Raw genomic sequence first — 13087 nt, 5'->3', positions numbered from 1 at the left:
ATATCTCAGAAATAACTAATTTTCTTGTCAACTGCATTATTATGAACTTTCATCAAATCTTTAACCATGGTCATTTTTAAGTCTTTTGTCATTTACAGACAGTTCTGGGTGTACTCTGATGATTTTGCAAATATGTTCCTATAAAAGGGTTTCATCTTCAAGAAATTCATGGAAAAGACTCTGACAAGTACAGGTTTCTGGTAACTGACTGTACTGCTGAACTGAATGAATAAGCATTTTCAGAACTCTAATGAAAAACTGATGAACTCATAAAAGTGCTAACAAAAGATCAAGATGAAAAAAAAGAAATTAATTACATGGGACTGAGTGAACTGATGAGGATGAGTATAATTTTTGTGTCTTTCTGTCTGAATTAAAAAAAAAAAAAATCCCACAAGGACTCAGAGGCAAAGAATATACAAATCAATTTTCACTGCAAAGTAAAGGAGCTGTTACAGTGGAGGATTACTGGACTGAATGTCAATATTATGACATAGTATAAGTGTGTTTCATGTTTGGTAATTGCAATCATTGTTGCTTTTGTTGTGGTCATCCATGTACAATGCTTGGTGTCAGTCTATTTATCTCTTGTAAAAATAAAATACAGTGTGTGTGTGTGGAAAAAAAAAAAAAAAAAAAAGATGCAGAGGGAACATCTGCTCGACAGGCAGGATGTGATGCTCTAAGACACCTGACAAAGCCTTTGCAGAAACAACTCTGTGCCCTCTCCCGCAGTTTTAATGATGCCGTAATTTTCATTAAGCACATAAAATATTGTCTTTGATATTATCAGCTTTAATAAATTAGTCACTAGTGGCAGTCACTTTAAAAAAAAATGAATATAATGTTACTACTGAAAGGATGAGAGATGCTAGAGGTGGTAGCTGGCACACCTGTGTGCACCATGGATGGCAGTTATTATTGTTACTATTATTATTATTATTAATATAATCGTTGTTCCAATCTCTCCCACTCAAACCTGCCTGCACTTTAATGCCAGAGGGACTGAAATCAGACCACTTTTTCACTGAACAGTACAATGGCAGAAGCTCACATTTTGGAGTTGAATGGGTCTGCTTGAACTTTGCACCTGCCAACTTCCAGTAGTGTAAGAACTCAAGCGTACATGGAATTCAAAAAGTTGGCTACTACCAATGAGCAAGCACTTAATCATATTTGAGTATCTGAGCCTCAGTTTCTTTCTCTGTGAAAGGGAGATAAAATTACCCCTCCTAAGACTTGTGGGAGTTAAATTAGATGGTATTTGTAACACCCAGAACTGTAGTGGCTGATAGTTAAGTATACAATTTCCTTTCGTTTCCTACTGTTTTCTCCACCTTTTCTTCTTCCTTTTTTGCTCCTCACAACACTTAAAAAACTACTGTCCGCTCAGTCTAATACTCAAGCTCCTGCTCGCCTTGACTTCCGTTCAGTCTTTCGGTCACATCTTCAGATTCTCTCCTAATCAGCCCTCCACCCTCTCCAGACCCACCTCGGTAGCGCCTCCCAATTGCTGCATGCTACGGTCCCCATCTGTGCCTCTGTCCTCACCACTCTTCCTCCCTCACAGGTTTTGCCTGCATCTTGGCTTCCCCACTGCTGCAGTCACTTGGGGTTTCCTCACAGCTGAGCATCTGTGTGTGTCCCGCTCTCCCTCCTAGCTGTCCTGGTCCACACCTGCACTCACGGTGTCACTTAAACACAGGTGTCTGTCTTCTCACTAACTAGGTGTCCTGAGGACAGCCAGGCATAATTCAACACTCTCTCTCTCAGTGGCCGCAGAAACTTAGGGCCTCTCTCTCGACTCCTTGATATTTTCACCCCTCATCTACCCCCCAGTAAAGGATTGGACTAATTAATTCATTTTCTCTCTTTACTTTGACAGCTGAACAGGACAATATTTATTAGACATTACAGAATTGAAGAAGGCATATCTTTTTGAATTTAGAAGTGTCTATTTATGAACCACAAAATAAAATTCTCCAATCAAAATTATTAATCCTCATCCCTTGTGTTATTTTTGTTAAAACATACATTATTTTATAAATGAACCAGAGGAGCTGGGTTTCGGGCTTCTTCTTGTGTTTTTATGCATCATTCATCACTTCATTGTTTTGAGAGAGACTGTTGGCATCATGGCGGAGAGCGTGGCCAATCCCAGCCCTGCCATTTGCCAGCCATGTGGTCCTGGCAAAGGAGGACCACCCTCCTGCTACTAGGCAGGCACCTGGTTAGCCCTCTGTGGGATATAAGATGAACCAAGTACTCTGAGGGTACTTACCCTCCCAATCACAAAGAAGGCCAAGACTCTTCTTCCTTTTTTAAGTGAGGGAGACTGGGTAAGGGGGTTTCTCTGAGGTCCTGTTAGGGACTCTATAGTTCTTCTCTTAAGCCACTTCCAGCCACTAGATGCCTCTGAACCAGCTGGGTGACGTCCAGCACCTGCAGCCCATGCCAACTTGACAAGTGGCCCATTGGAGGGGAAGGTTTCGATGAAATGGCCTCTCAGGACAAGTCCTCTTGTAAGGTAGGACAAGGCAGGACGTTACCCTACCTTGACAGTTTGGCAGGGTGGAGGAGAATTCCCACCAAAATGAAGACACACTAATAAGTCAGCCCACCATGTTCTGCGGATGCTGACGGAAGACAACAAATCCCAAGGTCAGAGACAAAGAACTTTACTACTCACAGTAAAAGCAGCAGCAGGGTTATGCCCATAGCCCTGCTGCTTCCTTAAGGCCCAAATCCCACTGAGTGACGCCAAAGTCCAGGGGAAGACTGCGTGTCCAATGGCGCATAACCGAGAAGAACCCCGAGTCTAGGGAATCTGTCACTTCTAGTGTCAGTAGGAAGCAAGCTAGTCCTCTGGTACCACCAAATCAGAGAGAGATCGGGTGCAGCAAGGACCACCAGATGCTATGTCCTTTGCTGTGTTATCTCATTTTTCAGAATTGCAAGCTGAATAAACACAGCAATCCTGAGAAGTGGCCAGGTGAAGGAACAGTCAGGGCATCAAGAGGTTGACCCCCTCAGCAAGACGAGTAGGAGTGAAAGAGGCCCATGGTGGGTTCCCTCCGACTCCATCCCCCTGGTAAAATGCTGCCATAACATATCCTTTGCCAAAAGTTATTGGCTAGCACACGTGTGTGTCTTTATTGCAGAGATTCATTTTTATTGTTGGAAAGGAACAAAAGAAACAGTCATTTAATGAATTTAAAACCTTAGGAAATGGGAAGCAAAACGGCCCAATTTGAAGATATTTACTTTAATATTTATCACAGAGCAACTAAATTTATTCCGAATGATGCAAGAGAAGATAATTATGGGAAAATTCATTGTTTAGTTAAAATTATCATTCATATAGCATGCATTTGTTGGCAAGACGTATGTAAAACCAAGAATACAATGATCTGTAAGAACCAAATTGAGAAGTCCTGGCTTAGCAAAATGCAATCAAAGTTTGGATTGTGGTGAGCTACTATGCCTTAAAAAGGTTTACAAATCAAATTGACAAGCAACTGTTTCATCCATATATTGTTATTATCAAACATTTATAATTGCATTCTTGATTTAAAGGCATTTCAATTCAGACATCAAAGAATACTCTCATCCCTGAAGAAAAGTAAAAACTACACAATTAGATATAATGACATAAAAGTTTTAATAGGTTTTTGGAATACTGTGGTTTTGTAGAGGTGGTATTTATAGCTTAATATAAATTCTGAATGCAGTACAGTCAGACGTGTGACATTGAGATTACATACTTAATTGTTAATCTAAGTTGTGTGATACTAGGTTACAGGAAGAGCAGATAGAAGTATGTCACAGAGAACGTGAAATCCCTTCCCTGGCAGGCTTGCAGAAATCTTGCCGACTCTGTTGGAGAGAAGAGAATAGGAACCTTTGCATTTTAACAAAAAGTAGGAAGTTAACAGCATATGACACGTGGGTATTGTGCACATGGCAGGATTTTCTAAGGATTTTATATGTATGGTAGGTAGAATGATGTCCCCTACCAGATGTCTACATCCTATTTCCTAAAACCTGTCCATAGGTAAACTTACTTGGCAAAAAGGACTTTGCAGATGTGATTAAGATAAGGATCTTGATGTGGAGAGATTATCCTGGATTATCTGCATGGTCCCAATGTAATCAGAAGGGAGGCAGGAGAGTCAGAATCAGAGAAGGAGATCTGATCACAAAAGCAGAGATTGGAGTGATGCACTTTGAAGATGGAGCAAGGGGCCACGAGCCAAGGAATGCAGGCAGCCCCAGTGGAACTGATTTTGGACTTTTGGCCTCCAGAACTGTAAGATAAATTGTGTTGTTTGAAGCCACTAAGCTAGTGGTAATTTGTTACGGCAGCAATAGGAAACTAATACAGCTTGTGTTATCTCGTCATCTTCAGGACACCCACATGAGGCTCACATCAATCCCTCTACTGTCTTCTCCATCTCATTTGAACATCATTCTTTACTCCTTTTTTCTCACACCTCCCACTTCCAGTTCACCAGCGTCCACTGCACCCACTGCAGGCTCGTGGTCCAAGCTCTACTGCACTATTGTGTCTAGGATGGAATCAAACAGTGACCACCTCCTGGCTGGCCTCCCCGCTCTCTCTCAGACCCCCTGCAGTCTTTTATCTACAGAATGGAGGGGCTACTTTGAACCCCAAGTCAGACCCTGTCACTACTCCAGCCACTGTCCTGCCGCTCAAAGAGAAACCAGAGTCCTCCATCCCACCCCATTCCCAACTGATTTGACCTGCCTTTGCCTACCCACCCCTGTCTCCTCTAAGCTCTCCATCCTTTCCTCTGTCCCAGGGCACTGGTCCCATTTGGTTCTAGAACCCACCAGGCAGTTTCCAGCCTTAGTGCCTATTTTGGGCTGAATTCTGTGACCCCCTACCCCCTCAGAATTCATATGCTGAAGTCTTAACTGCCAGTTTCTCAGAATGTGACTGTGTTGGGAGAGAGGTCTTTAAAAAGATAAAAAGTAAAAATGAAGTCCACAGGGTGCGCTCCAATGCAGACTGCTGTTCCGACAAGAAGAAGAGATGAGGACACAGACATGCACAGAGGGAAGGCCCTGTGCAGACACAGGGAGAAGATGGCCATCCACAGGCTGAGGAGAGAGACCTCAGAAGAAATCAGCCCTGCCAACACCTTGATCTTGGGCTTCCAGCCTCCAGGGCAGCTCACCCACAGTGGTGCAGATAGTAAGACGCAAAGCCAGGTCTCACACTTGCTCCTTGCAGAGTTCAGCTGTCCAGCTCTGACCGCACAACAGCAACATTACACAGCCCTCTATCTCAGAGCCACAGCAGGCAGGGCTGTGCAGAGCACACAAATACACCCCAGCCAGGCCGCTTCCTGCCACTGTGAGGGTCGATTGTGTGGCAAGTCACCAAAATGTTCATGATATCTCAGAAACAGGATAATTCAGAGCAATTGAAGTGATTTTGAGAGGGCAGAAATAACCTAACTGCTGCATTTTTGTCATTTACTTTAATCGATAAAATTGTTCAAATGAGGGGCCTTTGTATTGAACCCCATGGTGATCTTTGTGTTATTCCATGCACTAGTATCTCAAACCAACAGGACCTGCAAACACAGGACTAAACTGGGATGGAATCGTAATCACTTCTGAACTTCTAAAATGTATCTATATACACACTCACACACACACACACACACACACACATAAATACATATACATACACACACACATAGTAAAAATTACATAGTACTTAGTAAAAATCGCAGTTCCAGGCACATGCTTTTGTTCATGTGTAGTGTCTCTCCCCACAGTGATAGAGGACCCAGGATCTTTCCAGCTTGTAGCACTTCATTCCTGAATGCATCGTCTGCATCTGCACCCAGCCAGCAGAAGGGGAAAGAGTGGAGAGGAAGCACGCGCAATCCTCAAAAGCCTTGGTGTTGTTACCTCTTGCACCCAATGTTGAGACGCCCTCACCAGAGCAGCAAACATCCAACAGCAAAGGAGGCTGGGAAATGTAGTTCCTCGCTACCGTCCCGTTTTCACGGAAGGAGAGGATGAATTTCGGTGGACATCTGGCAGGTTTTACTACAGATTAAGGCAGAAGGAAAGTGTTAAAGTAAAGGCCAAATGGGACGGCCAATTAATCCACGCAATCATGGGTGATGATAAACTGGGCAGGTCTCTGGACTCCGAACCACCTGCCCAGGTAAGATACCATGAAGGAGCGGAGGAGACCTGCACTGCCTACAGGTAAGCTCACTCCCAAGAGAAGAACAGGGAGGAGTTTAGCCAGCAGGACATTGGTTCCCAATTACCATTTCAGTAATGCGGTAAATCCTAGGGCGGAGAGAGGAAAGGGAAACAGAGGTCAGGGTGCTACAGGAACCGGGCTCTCCCCACGTAGAAGGAAACATCAGGAGTGGGAAAGAACTGTCCCGCTCTAACATGATCCTCCGAGGACAAACCCATTGCTCCTCCTTCCAAAAGGAAATTGACACTCCAGGCAGAGTCAGTCTTTCTTCCCTCTGACTTTCCTGTCGTGTAGACTCTCTGATGGAACTTGCCCTCTTTTCCTCATACCATAGACATCTGTGTATATATCCAATATCCTTGACTAGACTGTAGGCTCCTGAGGAAAGAGTCCTTATCTCCTATCATTCTGTACTATTCTCACTACCTAACATTTGCGTTCAAATACAGCAAAATTTTAATGATGAATAAATGATTGAAATTTGTAATATATATTAAGCAAAACAGATTGACGAGTATTTATGACAAAACGGTGGGTTTCCTTTTCTTTGTGACACAGGCACTTTATTCTCAGCATATTGAGGTCTGCTAGGGCAGACATGCTGGTTTAAATCCTACTCACTGAATGATATGAAACCAGTTCAGAATCTAACAAGGCATGCTAGTTGCTGGGAGGGAATACACAGTCTTAGCATTTCAGTTTAGCTCCCAGATTTCTAAAACAGTGAACGAATTACTCAATAGTTAGCAAACCAAATAGCATACCATGAATTGGTCACAATTTTTTTAAGTGAATTTGAATATTTTCTGTGTTTGAATATCTCATTTTATCCAGTGTTTAAAACAATGAATTATTAATATGACTGAAAATGTTCCATTGAAACACAAAGCTTACTAAAGGATTTCAGTAACAGGACACGTGTTGTTACTAAAAGGATGTGTCTCATGGTTATATATGACCATGCTTTTTCCTTCAGGCTCAATTGTAGGCTACTTAAGGACAGGAGTCATATATCCTTGGCAGTACCAGCATGTTAAGTGACATTCTAGAACTATTTCTTGGATTGAGACAATTTCCTCAATGAGGTGGTATATAGACTGATAATATAGAAACAAGAATGATCTTCCTAACCTCAGTGTCCTCTGTATTTAAAAGCATCACGTCAGAAATAATTTAGTTATCACCACAAACTATGTCTTTTTTAATTGCTATGGGAAAAAATATTTGAATAATCATCTTGCTCTTTGAGTGCAAGTTCAAAATAATGCCAGAAGGCATCAGTGACAAATTAGTTTGCAGTAATTAATTGTTATTAAAAGGACAATGCCCAAATTTCAGGAATCTAATTTAAACATTTTAAATAAATTTAATTTTAATTATTGGTTACTGATGTTGAATATTAAAAATTTTCTCAAAAATCCTAGAGTGTTTCCAAAATGAAATCAACCTTTGAAGATGCCATTTAGTCAAATTTACAAATGAGAATGTGATGAAACAAATATTGAAGAACCCCAATGCTAACCTCTCCCCAAAATAATGACATAGAAAGAATTTTCAGGGTTTAAACGTGAATACGATAAGCATGGTCCACTTAAACTCTCCAAAGCTAGGTTACTTTTATGTAACATTTCAGGAAGCATCTCTTTAACATCTGTTATCATGAAAACAGGTCCTAGTAATGCAGGCAATCAGTTCAGAAGGCAATTGTTATACCCATAGAAAGTCCCAAACAAGAAAACTACAAGCAAATTGAGCATATGTTATGAACTGACTTGTGTTCCTACAAAATGTATATGTTGAATTCTAACCCCCAATTTTAGATAGGGCCTTTAAGGAGGTAATTAGGTTAAATGAAGTCATAAGGGTGAGACCCTAATGCAACGTGGTAGGTGTCCTTATAAGAAAAGGAAGAGACAACAGAGATATCTCTCTTTCCCTCTATCTCTCTCCTGCTACACACATACACACACACACACACAGAGAAAAGACTATGTGAGAACACAGAGACAAGGTGGCATCTGCAAGCCAAAGAGAGAGGCTTCACCAGAAACCAACCCTACAGGTACCTTGACCTTGGACTTCTGACCTCCAGAACTGCTAAAAAATTAATTTCTGTTGTTTAAACCACCTAATCTGTGGTGGGTTTTTTTTTTTGTTTATTTATTTTTATTTTATTTTTGGGTCTTCATTTCTGTGCGAGGGCTTTCTCTAGTTGCGGCAAGCAGGGGCCACTCTTCATCGCGGTGCGCGGGCCTCTCACTATCATGGCCTCTCTTGTTGCGGAGCACAGGCTCCAGACGCGCAGGCTCAGTAGTTGTGGCTCACGGGCCTAGTTGCTCCGCGGCATGTGGGATCTTCCCAGACCAGGGCTCGAACCCGTGTCCCCTGCATTGGCAGGCGGATTCTCAACCACTGCGCCACCAGGGAAGTCCCATCTGTGGTGTTTTGATATGGCAACCTGAGCAGACTAATGTAACCTGTCTGTTTGCCCTAATTCAAGTTTATTTCACATGTCATCAAAATTAATGATCATCTTTCTGGGGAAAAAATATGAATTATCAGCACCTAAATGCATAAAAATTAGTAAGTATTGCTGAGGAATCTAGGGGGCAATGTACATATACATATTTATGTGAAATGAAAATTCTTTGTTAAGTTGTCGATGTAGTTTGTTTCCTTGGAAGGATGTGGGGACACAAAGGGTTACTCTCTGAGGTTTAATATTATGCTGTTCAGTGGGGAAAGCATGGCTTTGGCGTAAGTTACAGATACATGAATTCAAATCCCAGCACTTATATTTATTAGTTGTGTGACCAGAGGCAACTTCTGTAATTTCTCTAGCATCAGTTTTTCCCATTTCTGCAAGGAGAGAATTCTACCTCTCTCTTCATTGCTGAAAGAAACGTGATATTGTATTCAAAGCGTCTGGCAGAGAATCATTACTATACTTTGGTTTCCTTTAGCATTTTGTAGGCTTCCAGGACACCAGAATTTGTAGGAGCTGCTTAGGAAGTAAACATTACTGTGGGGACTCTGACTTATCTATGTATCAAGGTGCTCACAGTGTTGCTTTGACGGTAGGGCCAGAAGAGGAATTAAACTGTGATCAGTATTTACTGAACAACAGGTCATTTCTGTGAAGAATATTACTGGACTTGAACACAACAGAACTGGGCTCAAGTCCAGAGTCTGCCACTTTCTAGGTAACTTAAGTTTTATTATCTCTGACCTCAAGTTCCTCATCTGTAAAATGGGAATAACTATCCTTTTAACCTCACAGACATTTGTGGGATTCTAAAGCAACAAGCAAAAGCATTTTACAATATATCTGAAGAGAATTAGATTTTAACATAAAAGAATCATTGGATTCTCACGGGTAATTCGGGCTAAAGTGACTGAGGATTCTGGGTCATGTATTCATTCAACCAATATTTAGAGAAATGGTGCTGGGCCCTATGCTAGGCACAAAGTACACCTTTATGGACCAAAGGGATTTGGTTCCTGCCTTCAAAGAGCTCACCAACAAGCAGGGAGACAGGTATTAAACACAAAGAAAACTAATAAATGTATTATTTTAAACTGTGGTAAATCCTATAAATAAAAAGAATAGGCAGCTGTGAAAAAGAGTATCTCAGGGGTTGGAGGGGACTGATTTAGACTGAGGGTCAAGGGCAAGGGCAGGTGATGAGATGGGCAGGGTGGGTGGAAGGGAGGCAGGTGAGGCTGGGGTGGTCTGGGGAAGGGGAGGGGTAAGTTCCCCCAACATCCTCAGCTAAGACAATGGGCCACCGTGGCTGGACGTTAGAGAGCCAGGGGGGTTGTTGGGAGTTGGGGTGGAGAGAGGGCATATGAGAGATTGTTTAATTTAACCCACGTGCAATGGGAATCCATGGGGAGCTGTCACAGGGGAATGGCAGGACCCAGTCAAGGACTGCAAAGGACACTCCAGCTGCTCTGCACAGAGTACACAGGAGGGGAGCAGGTGGGTGAAGGTGGGTCATCGAGGACAGCATCCCTGCCACCAGGTGTGTGGGGGGAGGAGGGCATCTCACTACTGGGAAGGGAGGGGGGAGGAGGGCCTCTCGCTACTGGGAGGGGAGGGGGGAGGAAAACGTCCTGGGCATTGGGAGGGGAGGAGGGAAGACTGGACCCAGAGGGAGGGAAGGAGGCAGCTGGAGTCGGGATATATTTTGCAGGTAGAATGGCCAGGTAGTTTTGCTTACCTATTTTATTATAGCAGCCAGGCTGCATTGTCACCTACCTGTGTGAAGAAGGAAATAGTATGATGAGGAGTATGAAATAACGTGAATCCCTTTAAATAAAAACTTTTGCTAAGCTGATATTTTTTTTAACACCTTTATTGGAGTATAACTGCTTTACAATGGTGTGTTAGTTTCTGCTGTATAACAAAGTGAGTCAGCTATACATGTACATATATCCCCATATCCCCTCCCTCTTGCATCTCCCTCCCACCCTCCCTATCCCACCCCTCTAGGTGGTCACAAAGCACCGAGCTGATCTCCCTGTGCCATGTGGCTGCTTCCCACTAGCTATCTGTTTACATTTGGTAGTGTGCATATGTCAATGCTACTCTCTCACTTCGTCCCAGCTTCCCCTTCCCCCTCCCCGTGTCCTCAAGTCCATTCTCTATGTCTATGCCTTTATTCCTGTCCTGCCCCTAGGTTCATCAGAACCATATTTTTTTTAGATTCCATGTATATGTGTTATAAGCTGATAATTTTTGAAAATCATTAGCAAGTCAATTTGAAGTGTTTTGATAATTCTTTCTTTTTCTCACAGGAAGAGTAATGTAATTCCACCAATTTCACAGCAAGAAATGAAGGCAACCCATTTCTTAGGGATAGAAGAGAAAAATGGTTACTATTTTACTCAAAAGTAAACAATTTCCCTAACCACTGTATTTCTCACGTATTAATTGAATCTAATAACATTTTGTGATTACACTTCAACCTCAATATCATAAGTTGTTATTTGTCTCTGCAACTTTTCTAAAGTTTCCCTACTTTCTATGTGCCTTTCATAGAAATATTTATATTTTCTTCCTTTAATTTACCTTAATTATTTTAATTATATCTCTACTTCGATTTTATATTCTATTTTCTTTTTTCTTTTTCTTTCATTTGCCTTGATGAGAAGTGTGTTATTAGTCTATAAGAAATGACAGGTTTTCACACCTTTAACTTCAACACAATAAAAATAGCACTTTGACCATTTTTCCAAGGACAGCAGTTATGAAAGAAACTTTACACTGTAGAAACATCAGTAAATCCAGATAGAGTTTTCCGATAAAATGCCAACCAACAGACTTTGGAATTACAATACTTTCAGGTTTCAATCACCACCACATTTCAACTTGTCATCTCTTCTTTATTATTAATACCCCTTAAAGTATCTCTCTTTCAGTTTTTATTTGCTCTCATAATACTCTGTTCTCAAGAGTTGACAGCAAGGGAGGATGCCTGCTCTCTCACAAGGACCATATAAGCCTTCTGTAATTCCTCACCTTCTTAAGTGATTTTTTCACAGCAAATGTTTCCATAAATTCCTTTCTTTTCAACTTGTGAAGTGATGGATTCATTTTGTAATACATCTTCCATTCACCCATGTGCATATAAAAATAAATTATAGTTTACACCATTACATCCAACCAGTAGTACCGCTATATTTTGCTAATGTTAAAGATCCTATTTATACCAAATCTATTTGAAATAGACTGATAGTGACAACACTGATAATGTTATGTATTTGCATTATGTCTCTTCTCTGGAACTTGAAATGTGACTAACCTGATAAATAATTAAGAATCAACATTCCAAGGAGATGAGTGATTTTCTACCATCCAGTAATCTGCTGAATCCTCCCAAGGTCCAGATGGTGGTGGTTCAGACTTTCCAAGAGCTTCAGCACTGACTTTGTTGGGACCCCACGCCCTCCTGAAGTGCCCTCTCTCAGGAAAGGGAAGACAGACCTGGAATATAGATAATCTTAGCTTCTCTCACATTTTCTGACTGGTCAGAGCCAACTGTAACTTAAGCCACCCAACTTAGGGTCAATGATGTCAAAATAGTTTCTATTCTCTCTGGACCCCTACAATTCATGTACATTTGAGGAATGGGGGGGGGAAATGGGCATTTTAAGTAGCTTTAGTTCTATAAATAATATAAAATTACTCAAATAATAAATTTATTATGGCATGGACATATATACACTACCAAATGTAAAACAGATAGCTAGTGGGAAGCAGCCGCATAGCACAGGGAGATCAGCTCTGTGCTTTGTGACCACCTAGAGGGGTGGGATAGGGAGGGTGCAAGGGAGGGAGACGCAAGAGGGAAGAGATATGGGAACATATGTATATGTATAACTGATTCACTTTGTTATAAAGCAGAAACTAACACACCATTGTAAAGCAATTATACTCCAATAAAGATGTTAAAAAAACAAAGACAAAAAACAAACAAACAAACAAACCCATATATTTGATAGCTCTTGTAAAAAATTTTCTGGACCCAGTGGTAAATTCTGGCTAGAATGACTTTCCCATATTGATAGTGGTAAAGGAAAACTCTGGGAGTTAAGCTAAATCCCTACTAGAATTTAAATTAGACAGTTTTTTGTTGTTGTTGCCTAGGTTTTCATTAAGTCTTTGTGCAATTTAAAAATTTTTTATAACTTAGGTTATAGGTGCAATAGAAGTAATCTGCACTCCTAGGAATAAAGGAAAGTGCTTATTTGGTCCAAAGCTATTATTAGCTTTAGCTTTATGAGTTATAGGTTTGCATTTACCTTTCTGAACTTGTTTTTGCTTAGTAA

Source organism: Balaenoptera acutorostrata, chromosome 2 (assembly GCF_949987535.1).
Source record: "Balaenoptera acutorostrata chromosome 2, mBalAcu1.1, whole genome shotgun sequence".
Taxonomy (NCBI): Eukaryota; Metazoa; Chordata; class Mammalia; order Artiodactyla; family Balaenopteridae; genus Balaenoptera; species Balaenoptera acutorostrata.
Note: the sequence above shows the minus strand (reverse complement) of the source record.